At 40.5% G+C, this 25,071-nt stretch overlaps 2 long non-coding RNA genes across 3 annotated transcripts in view; one reads left to right on the top strand and one right to left on the bottom strand.

Annotated features, from left to right (window-relative positions):
- LOC128311044 (uncharacterized) overlaps nt 1-25,071 on the top strand; it is a 416,015-nt gene that overhangs the window by 219,457 nt on the left and 171,487 nt on the right. The gene's annotated exons all lie outside the window — the stretch shown is intronic.
- On the bottom strand, nt 884-23,786 carry LOC113592447 (uncharacterized). 2 transcript variants are annotated; one of them, XR_008288960.1, is made up of 4 exons: nt 23,685-23,775; nt 20,209-20,267; nt 8,645-8,773; nt 884-2,431 (listed from the first exon to the last, which is right to left on the bottom strand). It is a non-coding gene; the product is annotated as an uncharacterized LOC113592447 (long non-coding RNA). The 2 variants fall into 2 exon arrangements; XR_003412320.2 differs by having other exon boundaries at nt 885-2,431; nt 20,209-20,292; nt 23,685-23,786.

Raw genomic sequence — 25,071 nt, 5'->3', positions numbered from 1 at the left:
TAGAGATGATGTTAATTCCCATGGGCCCCACGGTGATATATATATATATATATATATATATATATATATATATATGTGTGTGTGTGTGTGTGTGTGTGTGTGTATGTATATATATGTATATATATATATATATATATATATATATATATATATGTATATATGTATATATATGGAGAAACAAATGCCTGGGATGGTAACAGACCATATCCACAGCATTGTTTCATAAGGTAAATATTGATCAACGGGACTCTAAGCTCAGTGAAGTCAGGTATCATCCCTCTCTTGCCCATTGCCATAGCCCATGTGTGAGTAACCAGGACTATTATTAGAGGAGCTTAGTAATATTTATTTACTGATGAACAAACAAATGGATTTTTTTTTTGTTTGGAGAAATGCCAAGATTTCAATTTTATTTTTTTTCTACTTTTTGATGCTCTCTGGTTGCTTGTTCTAGCTTAACAAGAAGCAGAAAGTATCAGGATCAGTCAACACACAAGAAGCATTTTCTCTTAAGATGTTAAGCACTATTTCCAAAATAAAAGAGGATGAAATCAGTTGGAGTAAGGCAAGATGAAGTCTATCATTTCTTTCCTCAATTATGGATATCAAAAAAAGAGAGAGGTGGAGAAAGAGAAGGGAATGGCGGGGGGCAGGGAGAGAAGGAAAAAAAAGAAAAATAAAAGGATGAAAGCAAAGAAGAAAGGAAGAAAGAGGGAAGGAGGAAGGGAGGGAGAAAGAAAGGAAGGGAGGATGGAAAGAAGGGGAAGGAGGAAGATATAAATAGAATCTGGTTCCCGGGCAAAGGCACTTGAGATAGTGGTTAATCTATGATACGAATTTGCTGTGTGTGTGTGTGTGTGTGTGTGTACGTGCACATGTTTCTTTTCCTGATAGAGTAAACATCAAGCCCAGTTTTAGGCCTTTAAATTGACCAAACAGCTATGAGAATGTGGATAGCAAGTTATAAATCACCCAATCACTTGGGTGTGGATAAAAGTCCCGAGCCAAATACCTGAGTGTCCACTTCATAACAGGAATAATAAGGCTATTTGAAAACATGACCCAGACCCCAAGCTATAGTTTTTTTTCTTTTCTAGAGGACTGCCTGACATGTTTATATGCACATATTGGAATTGTATCCAAGGGGGGGAAAAACTATTGACTTTCTGACTTTATAGTCTGTCATTGACTTTTAAGGTATTTCATGAAATGAAGTAATAACTTCGAGATCAAGGGCATTTTCCTTTGGGTCTTCATCAATTATTTCACTTTCTCTTGGCAATGGCCTCCACCCACTTCTTCCGAAATATCACCGGGCTGACGTTGCACTGGAAAAACTTACTCTTTCTCTTTGCCTTCCTGAACGCGTGTTTCATGCATTAAATTGTTTTAATCACTTCAACTTTTACTAGAGTTTGGCAATTGGTACATTGCTGGATTGTGTGTTCTCAATTTAATGTTTTTAGAATGTATTTAAGTAAGTTCCAATGCACTTAGTCATTGCTATTCAAATGAGAGAACCATATTTCAAGGAACGGAGCTCAGGGAGAAAGATGAGGTGAGTAATGAGTAATAAGCAAAAACCATCTATCAAGACACATTGGAGGCTGAAACAGATGGTGAAGAAATGCCCCTGAGTCCATCCCCCCCTTGCCCTGAAGGACCTACCAGTTTTATTTCCAGCAAACATACACCTTGGCTGGCTTGCTCTCATAGCTTATGGCTGATGTTTCCTATTTTAAGATTTTAGAGAAGTGGGAAACTGACTTGTTTCTCAGACTTCAACTCATAAAAAAGTCAGCCCTGTGGGGAAGATAAAGGCCAATGTTAGGAGCCCCAGGCAGGTGCTGACATTTATGGAGGGAGGGTTGGCTCCGTACCCATCCGTAGCACTGGTTTCTGTAGAGTGTTAGGAACAGGACAAAGGAGCAGTGACATTGAGGGTAAGCATTCAAAGTAGACAAAGCTTGGCCTCTTCACCCTACTTTTACTACTCATCCTCCAAGTGCCCAGGGCATTTTGTGGCCCCATAAAGTCAAGTTTCAATAGCAAACTTCTCTCTTTGAGGAATTTATCCAGCTTCTGAGCTTCCGAGTCTTCATATATAAAGTAGATCAGATGATACCAGCTTCTTAAGAATGATCTGTGGCTTGCACAAGATAATGTGCGTGAAGAACCTTCCAGAACCAGGCACAGGTTAGTTGTGGTTTTCACCGGATATTTTCTCTACCCTGGCCTTTCTTGCAGAATCTGGGGAGCTCACAGTGAGCTTAAAGGTAGGGAGGGCTCCACCATAACTGGACATCTGGGACCTAAAATTTGAAAAGTAACTCTTCAGGCCATTTGGCAATCTGTATCAAATCAGCAGTGCAGGGCATCCAGAGAAATTCCATTTCTGGGAATTTATCCTAAAGAGACATTTCATGTAACTCTGCAAAACACACATGTAAAATCCCACATCATATCATTGTTTATAATGGCAAAGAATTACAAACCACCTAAATGACCATCAATAGGGTACTGGTTAAATATGGTACATCCAGATAGTGAAATAATATTCAACTTTTAAAAATGATGTTGTAATTCTATGTTTATTGATATTAACATTTGTTCATGTCACACAATAAAATAAAATATGAGTTTGCAAATCAGCATGCATAGTATGATTGCATATATGAATACATTTATCTATAGCTATAATAATATATATATATTAAGTATACTTATTTATTTTGAGAGAGAGAAAGCGTGCATGTGCCCACATCAGTCAGGGAAGGGGCAGAGAAGGCAAGAATCCCAAGCAGGCTTTGCACTGTCAGTGCAGAGCTCGATATGGAGCTCAATTCTATCAACTGTGAGATCGTGACCTGACCCGAAATCAAGAATCAGAACTTTATCTGACTGAGACATCCAGGCGCCCCTATCTGCAACCATATTTATAGCTATGCAGAATCAGATGGCTACAGAGATATATCTGGAAGGATGCTAAGTAGGATTTTAACAATGTGTTGTCTCTGAGTAGTGGCATCTAAGTAAATTATTTTTTCTTTGTAATTTTCTACCTTGCATGACTATATTTTTTTTAAACAGTGGACTTATGTTTATCCAAAACACTAAAACTATGTGTCCCCTGAAAATTTCTGTGCCAATTTGAAACCTTGAGAATAGGTATTTCTATCTCAATCTGTACTGAACTCTGCCTCATCTGTTCATCGCTCTACTGGTATAATTGCCTAAGTCGCTGATTGTTTTCCCACTAGCCTGGAATCTCTAAACTCAGGGTTTTACCTTTACCTAGTCCCAATGTCACATACCATTGCCATAATACTCAACGAATGTTTCCAATTTTTAAATCTAGAAATCTGGTGATCTGGAAGCTATCCCAAATTCTGACACTGCCTGGCAGTGAGGCCATGATCGACACTTTCTCCTGAGATGGTTCATCCTGAAACAAAACTAGAATGATCTCTGAGGTTCCTTCTACTCCTAACCTTTGTCATTCTGAAACCGAACTTGTCCAATCCTCACAAATCAAATGAAATCAAAAAAGACAACATACAGAGATGAGCTTTATAGACTCCAAAATGCAATAAAAATGTAACATGGGATTAAAAATCTTTTAAACACAAACAATAACAATGATGATTCTAATATATCGAGGCTGACATAGAGAAAGCAAATTCTACTAGGATCTGAATGATCTCTTATTGCCCTTCATCTCCCCCTGCCCTCACCTCTGGGCCTTAATTCCTCATGGAGTTAACACTGATACTCAGTTTGGGGATTAAAGCAGGAGCTGACCTGGATTTGCTCCACGTTGCCCATGCCCTAGATTGAAATGTTAAAGGACTTGGAATAAAAAAAAAAGTTGCATTTTTCAGTAACGGCTTCACAGTAACTGGGGAATTAATGTCAGCCAGACAGTGATTTCCCAGTGGTTGGGTTTGTAGCAAAAGTCTTCAACTTTTATGTGTGGCCTGTTTGAAGTTGAAAATTGTTGTTAGACTCTCCAAAGTTGTTTGAGGTGTCATTCATCCTTCCCTTTTGTGTTGGGGTGAGGATGTGAAGCACAGAGGCTGGGAATAGTTCTGTGACTACCACCTCCAAGGCAGGTCTCTGCCAGGGCCCAATTGAGTCCCTCTCCCAGGGAATTCAAAGCTTTCAGTGCAATGCGGCTCTGCATCCATCCGCAGCCTTATCACCCACTACTCCCTTGCAGGAACTCTTCACTCCGGGAAGAGGGAGGATCTCATGGCCCCATGAATGTGCCATGCAAATGTACGTGTCTAGCATTTTTATTCAACATAGGATTTTCCCTCCTAGGATATCATCCCTCAGAGTGACAATAGCACAGGATAATAATAACAAATAATGATAGCATAACAACAATAATAATACCAGCAGCTAATGTCTTATTTAGCACTGACTATAGGCCAAACACTTCACAGATGATTTTCTCTTTCGATTGTCTCAATAACCCCATCAGGTAGATACAAATATCTTTATTTTATGGATGAGCCAATCTAGGCCCAGCAAGCTTGAATGAATTAACCAAGGCCATACAGATAGGAAGTTGGGATTTGAATCCTGCAGTCTGACTCTAGAGGGGGCTCCTGAGGGGGAGGGGGCTGAGATACCCTGCGTCCCACACAGACACCTACCCATATGGAGTAAGATAGCAATTCAATTCCATTCATGGACTTTGAAGTCAAGGTTTCAATTCCAGCTCCTCCGTGCTCTGAGTAAAGCAAATAGCTGTTACTATAAGATGGAACACTCAGTGCCCATGTGAATGCCCTGCTGGTTTGACGTTCTTATTATAGAGGCTGAGAAGCTAGAAATGGCATTGCGTAAACTCCACTGCAGTTATGGCATCCACACAAGACTCGGAGGCGGCCCTGAGCAGTGGGAGGTGGTGATTATGTTCAGAGAGAGCAGATCTTCATAGTGAAAGAAGCTTCTGTAATGGTGCATTTCCAGTATCCCATCTCTAGGGTCAGATGTATTGATTGATGGGTAATGCAGGCAAGGGTGTAAGTGGGCCTTTCTCCTGGGTGTGTCTATATACAGTTAGTAGGATGCAAATTCTCTGTACCTTCTGTACCCATATCCCTGGTCCTCTAGGAGTTTCTATAAGCTACATAGTATCTTTTTACAAATTTTCCTGCTTGAAACAGCTATACTCGCTTCTGTGTTCTGCAACCCAAGAATCTTGACTGATACACTAGAAGTGTTATCACAGTTAATTACTTAACTTTCTGGAGCCTCAATTTCCTCCTCTGCAAAATAGTAATATTAAAAGGATTGCCTCATGGCGCTTCGGTGGCTTAGTTGGCTAAGTGTCTGACTCTTGATTTCAGCTCAGGTCATGATCCCAGGGTTCTGGAATCAAGCCTTGCGTCGGGCTCTGCACTGAGTGTGGAACCTACTTAAGATTGTCTCCCTCTCTCTCTCTCTCTTTCACTCTTTCTCTCTTTCTCTCTCCCTCCCTCCCTCTGCCCCTACCCCAATTGCACTCTAAAGCTCTAAAATTTAATAAATAAATAGATAAATAAATGGATTGCCTCAAATGAAATAATGTGTGCAAAATATTTATCACAGTATATAGTCTAAATGAGCTCTCACAGAGGGTGAGCAAGTAAATAGGAAGTTAGAATTAGGTACGATATATAGCCAAGGATGGTAGAATGCACCCAGAACTTTGAAGCCCAAAGGAGGAACAGCAAACACAGCTTGGTCATAAAAGGCTTTGTAGAAGATATGAAACAAACAAAAAAAAGCAGTGCTTAAGTTGAGATCAAAAGTATGATTCCCATACACTATGTACAGTTTTCTGTGTCTTCTGGATTTTTTCACTTAGAATGATTTTTCTGAGTTACATCCATATTGTGCGTTCCTCCCTTTTTATTGCTGTATGGAATGCCATTGAATAGATATACCATAATTTCTGAATTCATTCACCAGTTAATGACATTTGGGTTGTTTCTCTTTGGGCCAATTAGGAATAAAGGTGCTACAAACAAACAAACAAACAAAAGTATGATTCCAAGACAGTCACATGCAGACGGTCTGGGGAGAGAGCAATGGTGTGCAGCTGGGCCTCTCCTAATAAGAAGACACAGAACATGTGAAGTCTTGTAGAGAGGAGAGAACACACCTTGCTGAGCAAGTGAGAGAAGTTTACCATGACTGCCATGGAGAGTGTGAGGAAGGAACTTGGAGATAGTGTAGGTGGACCAGATAGTGAACAGCCTGGAAAACAGAGGTGTTTGGAAGTCATTGGCCTTCCACAACATGTCACTTGAAGACCATTAGTCTGTGGCATGCCTGGTTTTACTCCCTCAAGTCACCCTTTGGTAAAGATGCATAGCCTCGATCCAACCAGACTGCAAGATCCTGGAGGGTGGACGCTGTGTTTTGTACTTCTCAAGGGGCACTGTCTTGCCTTCTCCACCAATACTTGTCTAGTGTACTCGCTGTTAAGGCAAGTTTAACAGAACATATACTTTTGCATGGAGTATTTTATAAAATAGTAAATAGCTTTCTATGTAGGTGAGGACCTCTGGGCCCCACCCAACACTTATATGGAAAGTTTGTTCCCTTCAACTAGCGTGTGTTCTGTGTGGTGAGAGCTGTTTACAAACTTACAAACTGAAGGGCTTGTGGACAGGGTCTCTCTCTTTTTTTACCTTGTTTTTTCTTTCCTACTATGACATCAATTATTTTCCAGCCAATTGAGATTTGTTGTTGTTGTTGTTTAGCTTAGAAATCATGCCATAAGGTTGAAAGGGTCAAGTACAAATTTGTTTGTCTTTTAAGTAAGCTCTACACCCAATGTGGGGCTTGAACTCACAACCCTAAGATCAAGAGTCCTATGCTCTACTGACTGGACCATCCAGATACCCCTAAATTTGTTTTTTTGTTTGTTTGTTTGTTTTTGTTTTGTGTTTGAATCTTAAGCTTTTGTTTCATAAGATGCTATTTCAGCATTCCAAAGAACACTCTTTAGCCTAGTTGGGCATTTCTGATTCCAAGGTGAGGAGCCAGTCTGCAATCACCCTGGCAATTGCCCTGTGGGTCTTGGAAGACATCCTGGAAGGACTTTGTAAATTCCTGAGGAAGAATTTAGACTGCAATTAAGAGCCATTTGGTGGATGCTCATCAGGAATCTAACAAATGCTGCCATTTCTTAGGCTACAGAGGAAACAAAATCCCTCTGATCTCCAAAAGTATGCTAGAACAGGCTCATAGCAGCCTATGAAAACCAATGACTAGGTATTCAGGAATTTTTCAAGCCTTTTGTCAAACCATTAGTAGCTTAAAATCATCCACAGTGGGAGTATTTACACTATGGGAATTGGCAAATGTTACAAATCAGGGACTCTTCCCTCTCTTCCCTCTCAAAGCTGGTTTATCAGCACACTATTGTGTCTAGCCTATCTTGAGAAGTAATACTTTGGATATCCTGGTAAAAATTCTGTGCTTGGAAGCACTGGGAAAAACTGTTTGAAGTCTCAATTCCATGTGAGCAAGAACCATGCGTGTTTTCTTGGAGAATATATACCATGACGATGTAGGTCTGGTGTAGGGTCTGGCACATAGAAAGGGCTCAGTAAACACTCCTTGAAAGGATATAGGACTAGAGGGCTGAGAAGCACCTGTACAGCAGTGTCAAATCAGCCCAAGCCAGTCTCCCATGGGAATCCTTCCCGAGCCATACATTCTCTAGAGTCACTCAGGACACTGGGTTGTCACTCATATCGCTTATGTCATTTTATCTTTTAAAGGCAATTCTGACTCTCTCAGTATATTCAGGAACCGCAGTAGACTTTAAGCTCTCAGAGACAGGATTTGTCTGATTCATTACTTTTAACATCACAGGTGCTCAATAAATTTCTTTTCCAACAAAAGAAAAATATGTGAATAATCTCGTAAATTCATGGTATTGGGTGGACATTGCTTTATTGATATCCCTGTGAGTAGGTAGAAAGGAACAATTGTCCTTCCTAGCAGGTAAAACAGTGCCTGGCATGTGAGGACACTGAATATTTGTTGAATTAGTTATGAGTTAATCATCCCATTTTACAGATGATAAAACAAGCTTGTGGAAGCTATCTCACACAGTTCCTCTTTGTTTATATCATTTCCTTTTGCACTATGTTGCCTGTATTAACAGTCCCTTAACTTTTAAACCTACTTTATTGTGGATTCTCTCATTTTTCAACCCTATCAGATAAGCAGGTATTTTCATTTATGTTTTAGGGGAGGATAGTACTGTGGCATAGAAAGTTTTAGTAACATGCTTGATGTCACAAAAGGATTTGAGGGTAAAGCTAGTCTTAAAATCTACCTTGTCTAAGGATTCTGAAGCTAGGCTGTGTATTGTAAACAATTGTCTTGTATTTTACTTCCTTATTCATTCCTTCAGAGGGAGAGAGATTGATCAAAACAGGCTAACAAAAAGCATGGTACCATAGCACATTCAGAAATACCACTGAAATATCGTCAGTGAATCCCCCAAGTTTGTGTCTCTTGCTTCAAACACCTTAAAACATGCTGATGACTAGAATCTGTGCTTTGCCACTTAAGTCTGCTGAAGATTCAAATTGAAGTTTCAAATATAAAATTACAGGAAATTACCTACTTTTTCTTTTGTGAATGGAATTTTGATTTCTTTTAGTCATCTGAGAAGGTCCTGTTTTTCCATGAATATGGAAATTCCATGATTTTTCTTTCCCTAGGACTCTAACATTTCAAAATGGCCACAAGACTCCTGTATGAATTATAAAAAGGATACAGAATTAAGCATGATGACTTTTAAATTTATGTTGTAAAATCCAATGTTATTCCCAGCACAGTGCCTCATTTCCGATGAAAAGCATGCTGCCAGCTTCCCATTTTTTCTATGGACGATATCACCACTCATTTTATTAAAGCCACCAGACACTCATGGAAACATGCATGATGTCGTTTTTTAATGTGGGGGAAAGAATTTTGGAAGTGGGAGCTAGTTAACATTTCTAAAACATGTTTTTTTATTCTTGCCTTTCCCTTTTGACCTTCCTGAGGATGCATGTGGGTGTTAAATTGTTACCAAAGGGAGGGGCCGTTGTAACTACAACGGGATCCACACACACAAAGACACACTTTCCCACACATAAGACTTGGCTCCGTTACACTTTAATGGAATGCTGAATGGAAAAGATGCAGGGTGTTTTTGATCTGTGGGGAAATGCAGCCAGTATAGTGTCCATCATTTTCTTTCTTTCTTTCTTTTTTTTTTTTTTTTTTTGTTACACAGCCAGATTAACATTTGGAAGGCAATGTGTGTGAGGGAGTGGGTGTCACTAGCAAATAATTTTCCTCTCTTTTAAAAATTATAAACACAATATAGTCTGTTTATAAGCATTGAAATAATAAAGGGGGAATATAAAGTGAAAAGTAGAAATCTCCTTCTTCCCCCTACCCATCTCATCTCACTCCTACATGCAGCCATTAATAGTTTGATGTTTGTCTGAGTAGGATTTTCTCTATGAATTCAGAACCACATATTGAGATTCTATAATTTGTGTTAGCCCTCTCATTTAAGGGTGAGAGGTTGGTACAAAAATGTATCTTATATCCATATTATCCTACAACTTGCTTTTTTTTCATTTAAAAAATGTATTCTGGGTATTTTTTCTGTGAGTAGACTTTTAAACTGGCCATTCTTTTTACGTCCCATATAAAGTTTCATCATATTGACTGTACATTACATTGTTATTATTATTATTATTATTATTATTATCAGTGTTTAACTGATCCTATATTGTTGAGCATTAGGATTGCTTCCAGTCGCTCATTATTACTCGCAGTGTCTCCTTGGATCTTTGTCTTTACGCATTCTGGTTGTATTTCTTTAAGACTGATTTCTGGGAGCAGAATTTTTAGATGGAGCAGACTATTAATACCTATAATGCCAGGGGAAAATGTCTATTTTAAAAAAGAGAGAATTTTCATTGAGCAACACGTGGCAAGATTCAGCTGCATATAAAACAAGACCACCTCCAAGATGTGTTCCTATTGTACTGTTCTCAGTACCGGCTACTCACTAGATTCACCTGGGGGAGAGGAGCTTTCTGAAACGAACCAGTCTTTAGATGCTGCCCCAACAAATTACATCAGAATCTCTGATGTTCGAGTCCAGGTATCTATATATATTTTTGAAGCTCCTTAAGCCAGACTAGGAGCCATGTCTCCAGTGATAGTGCTTTCAACGTAACTATGAATGTGCCACGTTTGCTGTTGTTCTATCCGTGAGCGTCTAAACACATCTACCTAAATATATGTTTTCAATATTCAAGCACATACATGTAAGGATGTACATGCACACCATGTATGTTTTATGTAGTTGGAATAATAAGACTTTTCTACCTTTTGCTTAGCTCTTTGGTATATTTGGCCTCAAGTTCTACCAGCTAGCCCAGAAACATAGTATGTGTCATGTAGAGTTCTGCATACAAATAAGGTTCAGGAGGATGATCAAAGAGACAAATGGGAACTTTAATGGGGGAATGGTGAGAAGTCCTAGATGTGATTAAAGAGAAGATAAAAGGGCCATTAAGCAACTGTGCAGAGTAATTTTTAGACTGAAAAATTGTAGACAGTCCTATATAAACAGAATCCATATAGGACATTAACTACCAAGGTAAATGACCCTTTGTCTCCTTGTGTATTTCTTCAACTTACAAAGTTTGGTTTGCAGATGGTGGAAGGATGCAAGGTATCTGAATAAGTGTGTGTGGAGGGAGAGTCGTCTTGTACTGGACAGGAGCTGTTACCTAAACACACTATATATATATATATATATGTGTGTGTGTGTGTGTGTGTGTGTGTGTGTGTGTGTGTGTATGTATATATATATATATATATATATATATATATATATATATATATTTATAGTATAGTTTACGATATATTACATGCATTCATATACATTATTTTATGTGACCTCTACATCAGTCTTGGAGAGAAGAAGATGGTTATCTCCATCACTCAGAAGAAACTGAGGCCAAGAGAGAAGGGGTAAGGCCAAGTTCATAATGCTCACACATGGGAGAACTGAAACAACATTGCACTTTGAATGTATGCATTAGTTGAATTAGCACCTAGGGTTTCTGATTCGTAGCCTATGTTCTTTTTGCTAATATACAAGTGTCAGCATTGGTAAACAATAGGAAGTGGTACAGACCGTGGCAATTAGCACTAAGTGCATTCAAATTGAAAAAATTTTAAATACTATACAAGAAAAAAATATCTTGGGTCAGATTCAACAGACAGGCTTTCAACTGGTGACCTTAATTTTAGAAAATCTAAATTTTGAGTAATAGAAAACTAGAGGACGAATCTGCCTTGGAATTTGACAGCAGTATTTCCTAAACACACAAGTAAGAAGATATTGAAAGCAGGTTACAAATATAGGTAAGTGTAGTCTGAAGTAGACACCTTCTAGAATCTTTTCCTTTTTGTGTTTCAAAAATATATATATTAACACATGTATTTGTAATACCACTGCCTTCCAATCTCCTCTTTGTTAGAATACTCTGACGTTGCTAAGCATGGTTTTGTCAGGAACATAACTTGCACGGTGGTCCAGGCATTGCTATTTTGTTGCCTGGAGAGGGAACACATTATGACCCATGTCCTCACAAGTTTGGATCGTTTACCCAATTAGTAATCATGCTGAGAATGCACAGGGCAGTGTGTTGGGATGAGGGACCAGTAATTGGGGAAGCTCTGGGGTTGAGAAGGTGGGAGCTGACTGAGGCTGGAAATAACTGGGAGAGCCAAATGAAGGCAGGGATGCCAAAATGAAGGCAGAGTTCGGACAAGGTCGGTGGGTGCAGCTCAGGCCCAAGCCTGAACCCTGAGGTTGAATTATTTTAACCTTACACATCAAAGAGGCATTTTATATTTTTTTCTTTAGCATTTTTTTCTCGTGTTGTCTCAACCATCTTGTGAATTCAGTGGGAAGGTAGTCTTGGCTCTAGTGTTGAGATTAATAGCAACAGAATGTGGTTCAATAAGTTGCCCAAGTACAACATACATACTCCATCTGAGACCAGAACTCAGAATTCTGTACATAATTCTTATCTCTGCATCTCATACTATTTCAAAACTGGATGGGGGCCTGACCCCGTGGTGGAGTCCATCTGGCTGCAAACTCTTCAATAAACAGAAAGACTTGTGTTGTAGGCTCACATTTGGGGCATGGAGAGGAAGAGTAAGGGAACTGCTTCAATTCAGCAGGTAAAAAGGAAAATGAAAGATAAGTTGAAGTTTTCTGTGTGAGAGGGGAAATGTATTTCTCCCCAGACTGCCAGGGAAGGGAGGATATAAACATGGGTGTGGGTGTTGTTGTTAAGCAAAGCTGTTTGTAATCTTTGAGGCTGTTTGAGGAATGAGATCCATGTCAGAATGCTAAAGGCAAATAAACATTTTAATGATTTTTTAAACAGCAAATTCTGGGAACTATAGATAGGAACGTAATTTTAATCACACTCGACCAAGATTCTAGGACAGGCTGTTGATTAGAGGAGCTTTGGAGCCTGAGCAAAGAATGTGGTGAATTATAAGAGCAAACATGGGTTCACTAAGAATGAAATGGACAAGACTAACCTATTTCCTTCAAAAAAAAAAAAAATTACCATGTTGAGAGATCATGTTGACCTGAATTTTAGTAAAGATTCGGTCAGAATTTCCTTTTGCAAAAATTGGTGGACTGCATACCAGCTATTAATTCTGATACATTTTAAACTTGCTGAATAATTAGTGGCCTTGAATTAATGACCATGAATTTGAATTCCATCTTACTTTGGGCGTTGGACTAGTCACTCCACCTACCTCAACTGTAAAGCTCAATATGTGCAGCCACTTAGTATATTCCAATACTATTCGAGTGAAAATTATCCCGGTCCACCTAGGGAAGGATCTCTGTTGGAATGCCACCTGATTCCACCATTGATTCGGTTTCACTGAACATGTTGACAAGTAGTTGCCTAAGTACATGCTTATGAAATTTTCAGATGCAGAAGACTCTAGAGGACTAATGATATGATGTTATAGAGAATCAATGTATCAGAAACCATTCATAAGAATTATAAATGAGAAAATGAAAAGAAATACAAGTCTGGGGGAAGGGGCAAGAGAGTCCCCATGGTTTCCCTCTGTGTAGAGTGAGGGAAGATGGGTGCTGTGGGGCAGCCAAGTCATCCAGGCATCCTTAGGTGGCCCAATATGTCTTGGAAGCAGAAGTCTCAGCAGGCATGTTCAAGAGCAGCCGCAAGACTCTGGGAAAAGAGCTATTTGGGGAGAAAGCTGCAATGTGGTGAAAAAGAACTGTGGAGAAGGAAAGAGCCTAGGAAGTTGGAATGGAGGACAGATTTTAGCAGCCGTCCTGAGTCAGACACTTCGAAAAGGAAGAGATTAACTGTGCAAACTTTTGAGAAGCATTTTATATGTTACTCCCTTTAAAGAAGAAACTCACAGTTAAGAAGTTTATATTCTTTCTCAAGATTTTTGGAGTTAAATGGTTATTTTTTTGCACACAGAACAGACTGGGCTATGTGGGGTCTCAGTTATACCTGGTTTAAATTATCATTACAAACTTTCACCATGATATAAAAATGCAAGGACCTTAGAATTTCATCCTGCCCTCTTGTTTTCTCACCTTCCCTCTTTTTCTTGGATAATCTCCTTAATTTCCATGAGTTTGGCTACCAACAAACATAACAATGACTATTAGCTTTATTGCTATATCCCAAACCTCTCTCCTAAATTCCAGCTTGGGATTCTAACTGAGGGCTGGATGTTTGGAATTCACAAATGCTTAAAGCTCAGCTCATGAAATAAGGAAAATGATAACTCCTCAGAGAATCAGAGAGGAAGCCTGTAGAAAAAGAAGCACTCAGTTTTCTTAACTGCAAAATGGGAAGCCTCAGTAATGAGATCTCTAAGGCTCTTTTCAACTCTAACATTTTATTTAAAAAATGAGACAGTGTTGTTCTTCATTTTTGTAAAAAGGCCAGGGTGAAAGTTACCACGAGGTGGATTTAGATGTCTTTTTTTTTTTTAATTTTTCTTTTAAGTAGGCTTTAGGCCCAGTGCAGAGTCCAGTGCAGGGTTTGAACTCACCACCATGAGATCAAGATCTGAGTGAGATGAGAGTTGTATGCTTAGCCAGCTGTGCCACCCAGGTGCCCCATAGGTGTCAGATTAAAGTGTAGAACTTTTCCAATAGGACTACTTCTGAAGACAGTGAGGTAATTAATTCAGAATATCTATGGGAATACTGTGAGATATATTTCTCCCTACAAAGAGTATACTGAGGACTCTTGATGTCCTTTTTAACTCTAAAAATAATATATATATATATACATAATTATATATACACACATATATACACACATACATAATATACATAATTATATATACACACAAATATGTATATGTTTTATATATATAATTCAAATTATGTATAATATAAGCATCTCTTCACACTGTTATAATTTTGAAAATTATGTGGTAATATATTTACCACCTATATGGTAAATTCTACAAATTCCTATTTATATTGTTAATTTTTCTTCCTTTTCTGCAACTAAAAGTTATATTTACTATATATTCCACCACTTGAGACCTCTTAGGTTACATCTGAATCTTTTTATAATTGTACACAACACAGTAGTTCCTTTTATTAACTACATCCTCTCTGAAAAGTTACTAATGGGGTTGATCCTACTGTAGCCAACTTTGGCATTGTGAAAAGTAAGGACATGATGCTAACCAGTCCAAGCCTGTCCCAACTAACCTTGGTCACAGGGTCTCATTAATCACTATATTTTCCATAGCAACAAAATTGCACATTCAATACAAAGCGATTGCTCTTAGCAAGAGTAAACCCCAGGAGATGGAGCAGGACAGCATTATTTTTTATAAAAGCTAGAAGACCTAAGTTCTATTAGAAGAAAATATAGTAGGAAAGCATAGTATAAAAAATGATGCCTTCCTTAGAGGGGCTCCAGAGGGTAACTGGACATGCTGGCTCTGGGAGAGATTGTACTTTCTAGATCTTTCAAGGTAAGGGAAAACAGCAATGTTCAGAGGTCGGAAGACTGGTTCGGTTTGTCACATGGCAGTGTCGTATACTCATAGTGCAATAGAAAGTAATAATCATGATAAATATAACTGATAGCATTTATTAAGTGTCTACTGTATGTGACAGTGGATTAAGCATCATGCATACTTATTTCAGTTAACCTTCACAATAACTAGCTCATGTAAGTCTTACTGTTATCACCGTTTTTAAGTTGAGTGAACCAAGGCTTCATGGTTTGTCCATTCTCACAGCTAGTGAATCTCTTACTCCAGGGCCCATCTTTTCAGTCAATTGGCCATACTGTCTTCCAAGTTCTGCATTTCAGTTTATGCCCAACAATGGAGTCGTCATTGCTCACTGGGGGGAAATCATTATGTTTTTAAATTTATTTGAGAGAGAGAGAGAGAACGATAGAGAGGGTCAGAGGGTGTGGGGGGAGAGACAGAGAGAGAGAGAGAGAGAGAGAGAGAGAGAGAGAGAGAGAGACAATCTCAAGAAGGCTTCATGCCAGGCACAGAGCCCAACACAGGGCTGGATCCCATGACCCTGGGATCACGACCTGAGTCAAAATCAAGAGTCGGACGCTCAACTGACTTAGCCGTCCAGGCGCTCCTGGGGGAAAACCACTATTACAGGTCACTATCTCTCTTTGAAATTCATCTGGAGATTTTAAGCCTTCGACTTAAAACTTAAAAGCTCATGAAAGTTGAGCGGGCCAGAAACAGTGACTCAGTGGGCCAGAAACAGTGAAGTTGTAAAATATGGCCCCTAGCCTGAGAAATGTAAAGTCTTATTTAAAAGGCTTACCCATACATTTAACCTGATAGGAAATTGGTTTTTGTGGTCCACATTCTAAGAATTCAGAAATAATGGCGTTCAAATTGAGCTCGATTAGGGAACTTATTATAGAAAGTCCTACACAGACCTGTATTAGAATACATCCTCCACATACATTGGGTGGACAGATGTGCTGATGGATGCCTCTCAGATGTTTATACTTCAGGGTGACCCCAAAGTTTGGGCAGGATTTGGATAGATGTGGAAACAGGGGTGAGGCTTGGGCTTGATTCGCCTACATCTCACTTGGCACAGAGGTGTCAGTCTCAGTTTGGCTACTTTAGTAATATTTTCTATTCTGTTGCAAGAATAAGATGAGGCAACTTCTTCCTCAGATCTTCTCATGGCTGACTCCTCACCATACAGTTCCCAGATCCTCTGTCATCTCCTCAGGAAGAGCTTGCTGACCTCCACATGTAAATCGTTTAGCCCGGCTCATGCCCCTCTCCGCTCCATTGCCCGTTTTATGTTCTTCAAATATTTGTCTCTCTCTGCACCAAACATAGTTATATATGTATTTGTTTATTGAGCTGTCTCGCTGAATAGAATGCAAGCTGTTAGGGGTCAGGGAGTTTGTCTTTCCATCCACAGAGACATGCCCGGTGCTTAGAACACTGACTGCCACAAGGGTGCATGCCCAATAAATATTGGTCTGATGCACGTTTGAATGCATGAAAAATGGTAACCGCCAGGATGTCTGTTAAAAACACAAATGTCCTGGACCCAACCCTAGAGACTCTGATTCGGAGGATCACTTTGGGGGGTTTCAGGAAATGAGAAGTTTGCAAAGTTCTTCATGTGATTCTGACACGCAACCGGGTTTCAGAATGATTATGTTCTAAAAATTTTCTTTGCCCTCAAGCAACTTGCGATCTTAAAGGGGCAGACGGTATCATTGCTTGGGGAAGGAAAGACAAATATCTCCACCAATTTGATCACCACAGTCCCAAAGTTGAGCTCCCTTGACTTTCCCAAATTACAAAGGAAAGAAGAAAGAAAGAAATTCTTTAGAGAAAAGAAGAGCTGGAGGAAATGAAGAGAAAAAAGCAAAGATAGGGGTAGGATGAACAAGTACACAATAAGACGCACCATGCAACGGTCTGTTAGAACAATGATAAAGAAATAAGAAGGAAGATGGAGAAGAAACAGATGTAGCTGCCAGAAGTTAAATACACATCTGTTAAGAATGCTCTTCTCATATGCAGGGTCAGAAAAATATGTACAAATGTAGCACCTCACTGATTGACAGAAAAACCTCAGTTCTGGCCCTGGGAATCTTGTTTTCTTGACAGCACTTTGTTTTAAAGCTGGAGGCAGAGAAATGTCTTATGCATGTCCTTAAACTGGAAGGCCTTTTGTTCAGGATACTTATACCATTTGCAGATAATGATGTGCATAGCAGTTTCAGCTGTCTGCATATGCATTTTTATGTTTTTTTATGACAGCTCTGCGTACTGAACTAAAAGGCCATTTAGAACTGTCAGCCACTGACAAGCATTACCCTTTACATTTACAATTCTGTTAGCGTGCATTGTCAGGTGGGTTCACCAGACTGCAGAAATGTGATTTCCTTTGAAACCTATGTATGACTTTAATTTAATACAGCAGCCTCAAAAAAGAAAAAAAAAAAGGAAGAAAGAAAAAAAGACAGTGTGAGCCCAAGAGAGCTTTATTAAGTATTCTTTTTCCATTAATCTCCTACTTTTTTGTTTTTACAAGACCCTTCCTTTCTTTCTCATCCTCTTTCTCCCTCTTTCTCTTCCTTCTCTCTCTCTCTCTCTCTCTCTCTCTCTCTCTCTCTCTCTCTCCATTATTTCCTCTTTTCTTTCTTCTCCTCTGTAGAATCCTTCATGTCATGCAGAAGTGCAGGCAGCCTAGAGAAATGACTTTACCTGTCTGAGCCAAGCCAGACCATGTCTTACTTTCCATATGGCCTGAGGTTAATTTTCAGTCAAGCCAATTTTTAAAAGATGTTTGGCTCAGTGTAGGGCTGGGCGAATATTCAGGACCTGGATAGTGGGAGCATGGAAAGAATCCACTTAATCCAACTAATGACTTATCATTCCCCATTATCACTACCACCTGTCTTTGGGAGTCCCTTTCCCCTCTCCCAAACGATATTTCAACAGTATGGCGAGCCTTTCCTAGAAAATATTTCAACAGTATAGCGAGCCCTTCCTAGAAAAGGCACTGGCATGTGCAGGGTGAGAGTCTTGAAAACAATGTGAAACTGTGGTTTTGCCCTGAAGGATTTTATAGTCCACCCAGGGAGGCTGACCATGTGTGCAGGAAACAAAGTTTCTACTCAGACTAGGCTGAAGTGAAATGTTCACATGTACGTGCTGACCTGGACCAGATTTACTGCAAAGTGATGAAGCCTGGGCTTCCGAGAGTTCCTCTCACTTGCCTGCCCCGTATGCATTCTGGGGATGGTCAGGAGGTGATGAGAGTTCTAGACGCAGAGCTCAACCTGAGTTGCAAGCAGGTAGCTTTATTATATGAACACTGATGGTAAATTGTATAAAGAGCTCACAGGGGAAAAGGGACCTGAAATCTCTAGTCTCCTTTTTTGTAACTAAATTTTGTAATTTAATTTGTATTCATAAGTTTGTAATTTTTATTTTATAAAGAAATCCCCATATTGTGTAAACCTCAGATCCCATAAGCTTGGACCTGTCCCCAGTTCTGATAGTAGGTCCGTAAAGAGAAAACATGAATCAATGTGGTTTGGGCAACCAAGGTTAGGTTTTCTTTAGAAAGCTTATCTTCACCTGGCCCTTAATAAAAGCCCAGGATTTGGCTAGGTAGCGAGAGGATGTAGGCGAATAGAGAGGGTTTCAGGAAAATTTGGTGTACAGATAACATTTTGAGAACTCATGTTTTTGGCAGTGGACTAATATTTATTTTTTACTTTGTAAGTTGAGACATATAAGAAATGTAACATGCACTGATCTTAAGTGTATGACTTGATGAATTGTACTGTGCTTAAAACCATGGAACCACACTCAGATCAAGAGATAGAACATTTTCAGCTCCTCAGAAATTTCCTGGCTTCTGAGTATAGAAATCATAATCCCCTCTATCAAGTTTTTCAGAAAGGCAGGTTTGGACATACTGGGAGTGCTAAATTTAGTATCAGGAGATCACCTTTTGTGTTGACCTACTAATAGTATGGTTGTTCAAAAAAAGAATCCAACCCTAAGGGTGAGACGATACCGCCCCTCCTTTCTTCACCCCAGAAGTAAGTGGGAACATTCTGGCACCCTGATGGCAATGTCTAGCTTTATATGTGGGTGGCACAAAGTGTTATCTATTATCTAGCTGATGGCTTGCCATTTCACTGATACCTGCAGATCCCCCATTTGGGTCATATGACTTGGGGCTAAGCCTTGCCTTTCACGTGAGGTTCTTTGAAAAATCCTATCTGCCTCATTCAGTCTGTGAGGAGTGTCATACCAAGTTCCAACCCCTTTCTGTAAATTTGCTCATCAGTAGCTTTCTTATCTGGCCAGAAAGGTGGGATGAGACTCACAGGCAGGCTCCTGATGAAGGGTGGATGAGAGAAAGAGGGACACAGAACTGGGCAAGGTGGTGATTGCCGGTCTCAGAAGACCTCACATCTGCCAAACGCAGAGCCTGACGTGAGGCAGGCAGGTTGAAATTCCCTCCCGGAGGAAAAAAGGTAAAAAAGAAAACAAAATCCATACAGTGCACACACACACACACACACACACACACACACACACGTGCGCACGCAGCCCCTCCTCTTTTTCTCCTGTGTCACTAACCTCGAATGCCCTGCGGGAACCAATTACAGCATTCTAATGAGTGCAGTTTCCAATAACTGCATTTGGTGGGTGCATTACCTCCTCATCCACACACTGACTGCCACCACCTCATCTCAGATCACCTTTCCCAACAATGAATCTGCCTCTCTGGTGCTTGTTGGCTGGCTGGACATCTCCCTGCGGAGTCACCAGGGGCAGGGGGCCATAAGGGCAGCTGTGTGAGTTCTCAGAGTTTGCAGAATGCATAGGATTGTGGGCTTTGCAGGCAAGGGAATAAACCAGTCAGGTTTGTGGCTCTAGACAGACCTGGTTCACCTACTTGAAATAGTCTTTGGGGACCAAAATGAAAATTCACTTTTTAAAAAGCCTCCATGACGTGGAAAGGATTATAAGGTAGGGATCAAGTGTCATGGTTAAGGCATGGACATCAGAGATACAAAGACTTACCTCAGACTAATGTCTCTATCACTTAGTAGCTGCATGACTTCCAGCAAGTTCCATAATTCCTGAAATGAACCTCAATTTCACCATCTACAAAATGGGAATAATAACAGTCCCTACTTTGTAAATGTTTAAACAATACTGTATGCAAATACTAAAGTGGAGATGTTATTCTAATACAGCTTGGTCTAATAAAAATGGAAATAAATGGAAAGATCATGAATTCTCGTCATTCACTGGCAAAGCCCTGCCTTCTGCCCCTGGCTCTGTCCTTATCTCTGTCCAGGTCTGATCCCAGCAATCTACTCAGCACTATGGGGACACCTCTATTCCAGGTTGCTATTACAAAGGATGTGATAGATCTCCATGTACTTGGTAAACTCTCCCAGATATTTCAACTGAGAAAGGGACGTTTGTATTCATGACATACATGTGTATGTACATATGTAGGTGTGAACATGCATCAAAGGGACTGACCATGATTCTCCCAGGTGAGCAGTGAGCTTAATGGGAGGGGAGCAGGAAGAGAGATAATTTCACATTTTATTGTCACTACTCCTGGATTACCCAAATCTTAAAAATATTTTTTTTAGTGTTTATTTTTGAGAGAGAGAGAGAGAGAGAGAGAGAGAGAGAGAGAGAGAGACAGAAACAGAGCGTGAGCAGCTGAGGGGCAGAGGGATCGGGAGACACAAAACTCGAAGTGGGCTCCAGGCTCTGTGCTGTCAGCACAGGGCCCATTTGCAGGTCTCGAACCCATGAACCGCGACATCATGACCTGAGCCAAAGTCAGATGTTTAACCGACTGAGCCACCCAGGCACCCCAAATCTTTTAAAATTAGGTGTATTCAAGCTTTTCTTGTGCAATAAAAGTAGAAATGCTCAGGAGGTATTTTCGTGGTCAAAAGTTAAAGGTCATGATGTGACAGTTGTTTGTGGCCCTAGTGGTTCCCCATATGCTCCCCCACTCCTTGCGCCACTTTTCACCCAGCTCTTGCAAAGCAAAACAGTCACCCTTCACCATTCTATCACCTGTTACAACTCCTTCTCTCTAGCCTGTTCACAAGACACCGTGTTGCTCAAGTGACTCTCTACCCATTGATTGTAAAGATTTTAGAGTTATTTAATCCCTTGAAGCATTTTCCAAAAAGTAAGAGAGAGAAAGAGGGAGAGAGATTGTCTTCAAATTGTTTATAAAGAAAATCCAGGTTTATACATAGATAATCTGGAAAGTGACTATCATCTGTGTATCGGCACTTGAGAACGTATTGAAACATTTTCATTATGTGCCTCCTTTGTCCACCGGACATGTCTGCTTTCTTCTAATAAGCCACAGAAAGGAGAGCAAAAGGCAGTAATGGTCAGTGCTGGCAACTAAAGATCAATACCAAATGCACATAAGCCTTCTCCAGTGCCAAGCCCAGTGGGTGAGGACCAGCAGTGGGTCTGCAGAAATCTGAAGGGAACTCCCCCTGCATTGTGCTTTTTGCAGTTTACAATTATACATCCAAGGTGAGTAGAGAAAGCAATGTTATGTCTTAGGGAGTTTGTGTTCTGTCTGGCCTCCTAAGTATGTGGAAGACCACCAGCCTCTTAAGATGCTTATCTTCAGAGGGGAGAAGACCAAATCCACAGAGCCTTGGGGAGTGACACAGGTGGGTGCTGGGGGTGAGAAGCAGAACTTGGAAAGGTAAGGAAAAGGTGATAGGTTTTGTTTGGTGTCTGAGCCTGCTGAGGGTCAAGCAGAGGTCTGCCTGTCCCTTCCCCATCCTCCAGTGGCCCGATCCTTCCTGACCTAGCAATTTTGCACAGGGTGTTCCCTAGGCCTTGAACACTCTTCCCCCAATTCATTGCCTCATGGACTCCTGCTCTTCCTTCAGGCTTCAGCTCCTAAGACCCCTGCTCGGGAATGTCATCCTTGACCTACCTGAATGCACACCCATTATAGATTGTTCCCTTATTTTCTTATAGACCCAGGTGAGATCCCTTCACAGCACTTATCACTCACAATTCAGAATCATATACTAATTTGTCTGTTGGATTTAGTGAATATCTGTCTTCCCAAGATGATTATGCCTTTTGAGTGTGGGGCTCTCAATTGTTTTATCTCCCTGTTCATTGCTTAGCACAGGGTCTGGAGTATAGTAGGTGCTCAATAAATATTTGTTGGATGAAATGATAAATTAACTAAATCCGTGAATTGGTCAATTACCATAGGTATCCTATAGCAAATGCTTATGCTTCTAAATCTTTACTTCTTCTGCTCCATCCCCCTGAAACTCGCCTTCTCCATTCATCCAAATCCTCCTCAGCTTCCAGACCCAATGACAATGATAGAGATAACAGATGATATTAAATGACTTCTGGGCCCAATAGTGGGAATCACGTATATATGTAATCTTAATCCATCTTCATAATTCTATTCTTATTGGTAAATATCAAAGGGCAGGCACTCAAAGATCCTCCAGGAATGCGAGATACAGCAATTGGCATCTCAGAGCCCCAGGTTTGCCAGAGAATTGAAACAGTGAGGACAGTGGCCTGGTTCTTTGTGATTTACACATGGTGTCTCTTTGATGTGTCTGTATTTTAAGCTGAAGGGCAGTGGCTGCGGCTTCCTTGCTTTTGTAATTCTCTCCCGCTCTCTGGGACTCCTGGCCTCTGCTGAGGAGGGAAGAACAGAGAGAGATTTGTTATTGCTTTTCTGATGCTTTCTGTTACTGGGTCCTTGGGGGGTTAGAGGTAGGGAAGAAGCCTGGGATATGCAGTAGCCCTGGCCTGTTAAGACACAAGGGGTGTGATGGAGAAAGTAGTATGATTTGAGGCAGTGACAGTTACTATTTCTACCCCCAATTCACCACACCCTACCTTCACCTTCACCACCATCTCCCAAAGTAGAGCTGAAATGGTGGCATCCTCAGAGGCCCGTGTGCTGTGTGCAAGCAGTTCCAGCCAGGGGCTCAGCCTGTACACCAACAAACCTCAGTTTCCTCATCTCTAAAATGGACATAAGGATAATTCATCTCCCATAAGGTTTTGTGAGGATTCAGTGAAATGATGTGTGTGTTAAATCTTTACATAGTGCCTGGTATGACATCGCATTTTCAAAAGGCATTAGTTATTATTTGTATTATTTATTTACTAAATGCCTAAAGTCAAGCATCCATCTAAATTCAAACCTAGATCTTTCTGATTCCTCACTGCATTCTTTTCACATCAGCCCTGATCAATTTCAGGACTGTTTGCCAGCACTGTGAGCAGAGAGGGGGAGAAAAGGAAGATTAATTAAGAAAGAGTTGTAAAAAAATTCACTGAATATCGAATGGATGTAATATTAACATACGTAATTACTTCTCAACTTCAGAAGCTATAATATCAAAGATAAAAATCATGTCAGCTTCAATCTTTTTCTCATTGTAGATTCAGACCATTACATTAATGACTAACTTTCTGAGCTCTATAATTTCCTCTTGGAAAGATACCTTTTTTTTGGAGCGAAGCACAGAAGCTCTCTCTCAGGCACACCCTGGAATTGAGGGAGGAAGAGGGGCCTCTCTTTTGAGGCCACTCCACTACCCTCCTACTGCCCATTGTTGCGGGTACACTCTCTTTGTGAGGGAACAAAGGCAATTAATCACACAGGCAGCCAAGTCTTGCCTTTGGCTGGGCTGTGGAATTGGCTCCCAGGACTTCAATGGGGGCGGGAGCCCCAGTGAGTAACTCCATTGAGTGTCTATAGTTCAAGACTGCTCCAGTAACTGCCAGCCTCTGGGCGTTGTCTTGTTTCTGGAGGAGAGATCCCCAAGTATCTTGAAATTAGGCCTTTGTTCATTTTAAACAGAGGTCCTACTCAGGGCTCTCCTCCCTTGACCCTCTAGTCTGAACCTTCCATCTGAGTGACAAAGAACAGGGTCTATGGGAGCCACAGTTTATAACCCTCTCCTTGGAGCTAAGTTAGTGCCTCCTCCTGCAAGGAAAGAAATGAGAGATGTCCTGGGATTTTCTGCCGTAGAGGATGCAGGCATAGCATCCCTTTTTCAGGATCTCAGGGTAGAACTGGGACAAGGAGGGGGACCCCATTTCTCAAACGTGATGATCAGGGGCCTGCACAATGTCCAAATTGCTGCTAAATGGAACCAGAAGTTAAGTGTTCTCTTTTTACAGACGTCTGAAACAATGAACAGGAGGGAAGGAAAAGAAATGTAGTTTAGCTTTGTACCTTTTTTTCTTTCTTTTTGGTGCCCATTCTTCCTTCCAAGTCCTCCTCCTACTTCCTGGCCATTTTTGGTAAGTGTCCAGTTTTGTCACCCTCACTGCTCAGAGTGCTCCCTTCCCAAAGGAACATCTTTCTCTGGACCCCTCTCCTCTCCGTATTCCTGTGTCCATACAAGCTTTTTACCTACCCTCTGGTTCTTTCCTTCTGTTAGCTCTGACTCAGCAAAGTAATCATGGAAATAGAATTTTCTGCTTGTTAATCTGCTGCCCATCACACAAAAATGCCAGTAAGTTTAAGATGGGCTGGCTGGTCATTGAGACTACATAAAATAAAGTCCACAAAAGGTAAGCAATATTCTTGGGGAGCGGCTGAAACTGAGGTTTCTAGAGCAGTCTGCGTGATTCCACTTGGGAGAGGTATGCCCTGAATCCTGAGGAGTTCTACACAGAAAAACAAAACAAAACAAAACAAAACAAAACAAAACAAAACAAAAAACAGTGCTATTTTTCCCCCTCAAATCAAATCTACCCTTGACTTGGAGCAACTGTTAAAATGAAGACCCATGTACCGTACGTCCAAATATCTAAGTTATAACCCAGCTGACTATTGAATAAAAGACTTTCACCTCCTAATTTGACCATCTTTGTAACATC

The sequence above is a fragment of the Acinonyx jubatus genome, chromosome A1 (assembly GCF_027475565.1).
Source record: "Acinonyx jubatus isolate Ajub_Pintada_27869175 chromosome A1, VMU_Ajub_asm_v1.0, whole genome shotgun sequence".
Classification (NCBI taxonomy): domain Eukaryota; kingdom Metazoa; phylum Chordata; class Mammalia; order Carnivora; family Felidae; genus Acinonyx; species Acinonyx jubatus.
This window is presented reverse-complemented; position numbering and strand designations above follow the sequence as displayed.